Genomic DNA, 5,901 nt, shown 5'->3' with positions numbered 1-5,901 from the left:
CGTTTAAGAGTTCAGTCAACTCTGCTTTCAAAGTATCGGGCAAGTGATTCCCTATCTGTACACTTCTTTCGTGGTGGCCTTGCAGTGGTATGTGTTTGATATCTTCGTGTAATGTACTGATCTGGGGATACTCTCCTCTGACCTCCAGGTCTTCCACCGTAAGAGCTTCTTTGGCCTCCATCTTCCCTTTTAAGGCCATTACGTAGCAACTCCGAGCAGCAGCCTGATCTCCTTTGGCATATCCTATTCCTTGTGGTGTAGGGAACTTAACTTTGAGGTGGTATGTTGATGTTACCGCTCGAACTGTGTTAAGGAATGGACGACCCAAGATGACATTGTATACCGAAGGTCGGTCAACCACCAGTAACTCTGTCAACGTTGTTACCTGCTGCGGGGTCGTTCCTATTGTCACTGGTAAAGTGATGGTTCCCAAGGGGTGAACAGTGTCTCCCCCAAATCCTACCAAAGGGGTCGAGACGGGCTTCAATCGCTCCTTGCCAATCTTCATCCCTACCAAGACCGACCAGAACATGATGTTGGCCGAGCTCCCGTTGTCTACCAGTATACGTCTCACCAGGTAATTGGCTACGAGTAGGGAGAGCACTAGTGCGTCATCATGCGGTTGCTGTACTCCCTCTTCATCTCCGCTGTCAAAGGTTATGGCGTCACCTTTTTTGTTTCGTTTGCTACTGGTTTCCCCCTTTTCTATAGTCAGCACCTGTTTAGCATATCTTTTGCGTGCACTTCCACTATCTCCTCCACTGGCGGATCCTCCGAAGATCACCGCAATTTCCCCAATAGCTTGCTCTTCCTTCTCTTTTGCGCCGTGCCTCCTCTGCTCGATTGGTTCTCTTTGTGAATTTTCTTTCTTGACAAATCTTGATAGATGTCCCCTTCTTATTAGGACTTCGATTTCTTTCTTCAGCTGAATGCATTCTTCTGTGTCGTGGCCGTGATCCCTATGGAATGCGCAGAACTTGGACATGTTCCGCTTATGTAGAGGCGTTCGCATAGGTTCAGGCCATGAGACGTAGTCCTTCTTTTTGATCTGCATCAGCAACTCTGAGCGCGGTACATTTAGAGGTGTGTAGGTGGAGAACTTGTTATGTTGTCCTCTACTCTTTTGACCTGTTTGTAGCGCACTAGTTTCGTGCCTTTTGTAGGTCTATACGCGTCTCCGGATTCTCTGCCGTTGTTTCTCCTTTTCCGCTCCAGATGATTTCCTCTCGTATCCATCATCTCCTCCAGGTTAATGTATTTCTCTGCTCGAATCATTAGCTCCCCCATGTCCACGGGAGGTTTTTTCCCAAGGGAGTATAAGAAACTTCCGGGTTGGAGAGCCGTTGTCAGGGCGGCCAAGGCTACCCCCATGTCCAAGTTGCGGATTTCTAAGGTCGCTGTGTTGAAACGGTGCATGAAGTTCTTTAAAGTCTCCCGGTCCCCTTGCACCATACTCATTAGATGGCCTGTTGTTTTGGCAACTCTCCGGCTACTAAGGAAGTGGCCAATGAACATTTGCTCCATCCCTTGGAAGGAACCAACAGATCCTGGTCGAAGAGTTCGATACCAGTCTCTGGCGGTACCCTTAAGGGTGGTAGCAAACGCTCGGCACATGATGGCGTCCGGAGCCCCTTGCAGCTGCATTAACATTTTGAAATTTTCCAGGTGATCAATGGGGTCAGACAAACCTTCGTATCTTTCAAAGGTGGGCATCTTGAATCTGCTGGGCAATGGAGCTTCCATGATTTCTTTGCTGAACGGAGATTCCGCGCATTTTAGGGATGTTTCCCCATGGTAGGGCCTGGTTCTGCCCTCTTTCATCATCTTCTCTATGTAATCTATCTTCTTTATTCTTTCCTCGAGCTCGGTGGATCTTTGTTGGTTGACGTCCACGCTGTTTGCATCTTCTACCTTCTTGCTGGGTTGAGTTTTCTCTTCTTTCTCCCTTAGTTCGTCAGCTTGTTGATCTGCGCTGGGTTTCTTTTGCGGTTGGGGAAGGACGTGCCCCTCTTGATTCTTCTGTTGTAAGAGTTGGTTGAGCATGTCCTTCATTTCCTTCTGGAAGGCAAGGAACTCCTCCCTGCTGACACCAGATGAATCGGAGGTCCATTGGATGGATTCGGATGGTTCTTTGTTATCAGGGAAGGAGGTGGAATTGCGTGAGGTCGGCATTGCTTGAATGTTTGAAAGTCAAGAGCAAGATAATATTGCTTCCTAAAAGTGACTTCCCACAGACGGCGCCAACTGTTGCGGGGTAAAAATATGGTTGGGGTGCTCCTTCGACTCTCGTTGACCTGAAAGAAGAAAATAAAGGCTTGGAGGACCCGGGGTGTACTCCGGGGGGTCACTCCGATGCCTAAGTAAGGGAAATACTTTTAGAAAGGCTGAATGCAACAGTATAATTGTGTTGAATGACTTACCTTTGCTTGCATCCCCAGTCCCTACTTATAGGGGCTTGAGTTGACCATTGGTTGGCTCGGATTTATTGCGTGGGGGCGTGAATCGCTCTTCAGCCATAAGTGCGTGCGCCTGTTACTCTGTTTTTAAGGGCGTCAGCGTGAATCTCTCCTTCTCTTTATTAGGTCGGAGCTAATCACTCGTCAGAAAGTCAGACTTGGAGAAAGTATGAGACAGGCGTTGACCTGCCCTTATTAGCGTGATTTATTATGGGCATATCAATCTTCAAGAAAAGAGATATCTTAGACAAGGCCGAAGATATTATGTACAAGGACCTGTTCTATATCATCTTGTAATTCTTTCCGAGATAGTAAAGTTTTTTATCTCATCCGCCCATGGAGTAGGCATAGTCAAACCACATAAATTTATGTCTCATCTCTATTTATTTTCCTGCATCTTTTATAACACAAAAAAATTTATTAGTTTTTAAAATTCCAAGTGTTTTTTAATTTTTGTTTTCGAGTCAATTAAATTTCATCTTTTGCAAAAGTAAAGACAAGCTCCTGTGGATCCCTCTTTCTCTCTCTTTCTCACCTAACCTCTCTTGCTCCTCACCGAACTCTCAAGCATCCTTAGGGGCATTACATGAACATGCCTCTCTCGATTTCATATTTCCACCTCTCTTTCCGAGATAGTAAAGTTTTTTATCTCATCCGCCCATGGAGTAGGCATAGTCAAACCACATAAATTTATGTCTCATCTTTATTTATTTTCCTGCATCTTTTATAACACAAAAAAATTTATTAGTTTTTAAAATTCCAAGTGTTTTTTAATTTTTGTTTTCGAGTCAATTAAATTTCATCTTTTGCAAAAGTAAAGACAAGCTCCTGTGGATCCCTCTTTCTCTCTCTTTCTCACCTAACCTCTCTTGCTCCTCACCGAACTCTCAAGCATCCTTAGGGGCATTACATGAACATGCCTCTCTCGATTTCATATTTCCACCTCTCATCCTCACATCTCACCATTTTATTGGAGTTTTGCCTAAAATTTTATTTTAAAAAAATTAGAGGTGTTTTTCATAATATGGTCCCTTGACATGTGTGCACATACATATCTTCGAAATTGAAAGGCAATAAAGAAAAAAAAAAACTTATTATAATCCATTAACAAACCTTTACAATCCATTTATTACATTGAAAATATATTAAAAAATGACAATCACAAAAAAAAAAAAAAAATCAAATACAAATATGGAGTCTTTTGCCTTCAATCGTGAACTCTACTAGGATTCTGTATGGTTAGATTTTTGGGGATGTGGGCCTCAGGATGATGTATGGTAGCCATTGGACTGTAATGATCATCCTAACTCCTGAGCCATTTGGCCCATTTTGTTGTTCTATTTGGACGGGCTTCTGTATGTGGGCCTGCCCAACCTTAACTTAACCGCTTTCACGAGTCTCACAGGGCCCTTGCCTAGGGCCCCCATCCCAAGCCCACCTAAGAAGTTCCCTCAACATTTTCTATTCAACCTTATTTTATTGAAAAATAAATGAGTGAAAATTCAAACTTTGAGATTAAGAAAGGAACCGGTGATTGGTTGCTTCCTTTGTGTGTCACATGCCCATAACCTAATATGATTCAAAAGAAGAAAAAGCTCTATAAAGAAGATGATTAAATGTATTTTTTTTAGTAATCGGGCAAAGGTCAAGGTTATTTTTAAAATTAAGATATGACGAGCGGGCAAAGGTCAAGGTTATTTTTAAAATTAAGATATGACGAGCAATAATAAACTCGTTTGTCAAATTTGGGCACAAATAATTTTTTTTTTAGTTTCTAAAAAAGCATTAATATATCAATTTTATTTTTTTCTACAATAAAAAAATTTCATTCAATTAACATCACCAATGCATTTCCATGGTTTACATTTTTCTATAAGAATGTCTTCATAATTCTACCAACAATATGAAATTATTTTATTTTTATAGATTTATGATTTGTTTGATTCAATAGAATAGTTTTTTTTTTTAATTGTTTTCTTAAAAGGATTGCAACACGAGTACTTCCTAAGAGGTCACTCATTCTAATACTACTCTCATCCAAACACACTTAAGTGTGAAGTTCTGATGGAATCCAATGCATTAGTGCTGGTATGATCGCATTATGTTCAAAATGTATAAACCGTATTACTTTTTTATTTTTGTGATCCAGTGGGCCTGATCTGTACTAACAGTTGCTTAGTGACTAGGTGTAACGCCCCGAACCCTTATACCTGATTATATCCTCATAAATCATATTCCATAACATACGCAGCGGAAAACATGATCATAATCTTCATATAACATAATACCAGAGTTTACTTATTCTAACTACCAACCATAATAAATTAATCATCCACCAGTATTCAATTATATACATGTCTCCAAAACATTATCCACTAATACCAGTATGTTTCACAACTATCCTTTCATAACTGAGTTAAAACATAAAGATATAAAACATAAAATATACATATCAAAATTAACATAAAAATATACCATTTTTCTTATATCTTCCAAAAATGTTATAAAATTGAGAGTTCAATCCTGAGAAATCCTGAAAAAAATGAATTCATATTCGGGTGAGACACATCTTAGTAAGGGAATAAACAATATATTAAACTCAGCGTGTGGCCATCATGAGATTATACATATCATTTTATAATATTTGCAAATCATTAACATAATACTGAAAGTCATTTTCTGGTCCTAAAAAAACACATGCAAATGTTTAACCCACGAGATTACCGGAGGATAGGGGCGATTACCCGTCCATACAAGTAGCACCCCTCTGCTCTGATACCTAGGCAACCCAAAGGGCGCAGCTAAAGCATACCAGGGCACTCACCTTACTCAGTAAGCCCTCAAGTGTTAAATTAATCCCGTACTCACGCATTCAACAATAGTTTACCGACAAAGGCCCCAAGGATAGGGAATTCTACCCGCCCATACAAGTAGATTCCCTCTGCTCTAGTGCGTTATGCAGCTACTGCCACATCTGAAGCTACTAGTGCACTCGCCTTACTCAGCAAGCCCTCAGGCGAAAGGTATGCCTCGCTCAATCGTAACATGTTCTACGTACATACATACTTCTATTATCATAATACATCATTCTTTCCTATCATTATACGTTCATGCACATTTATTCTTATTCATAACTTAACTTTGCATTTCGTTTCACTTTAAGTGATTCTTTTCCATTTATATCATTTACATTTGTCATTTCATTTCATTGCCATTTCATCGTCATTTCATTGTATAACATTTCATTTCATTACTTCATACTACAGCTGGTCTTTAGCCATCATCAGTTAGTCTACGTAGAAACGTGTTAAATCTGCTAACACAGCTCCTTTTAGCTGTCATTAGTTAGTCTACACAGAAGTGTGCTAAATCTGCTAACATGACTATCTTTCAGCTGTCTTACATTTACATGGTTGCATTTAACATACACAGGCAATATTGTCCA

At 40.4% G+C, this 5,901-nt stretch overlaps 1 pseudogene; it reads right to left on the bottom strand.

Annotated features, from left to right (window-relative positions):
- Positions 1 to 4,439: 4,439 nt before the first annotated feature.
- On the bottom strand, positions 4,440 to 4,558 carry LOC131156809 (5S ribosomal RNA; annotated as a pseudogene).
- Positions 4,559 to 5,901: the final 1,343 nt, after the last annotated feature.

The sequence above is a fragment of the Malania oleifera genome, chromosome 5 (genome assembly GCF_029873635.1).
Source record: "Malania oleifera isolate guangnan ecotype guangnan chromosome 5, ASM2987363v1, whole genome shotgun sequence".
NCBI classification, from domain to species: Eukaryota; Viridiplantae; Streptophyta; class Magnoliopsida; order Santalales; family Ximeniaceae; genus Malania; species Malania oleifera.
This window is presented reverse-complemented; position numbering and strand designations above follow the sequence as displayed.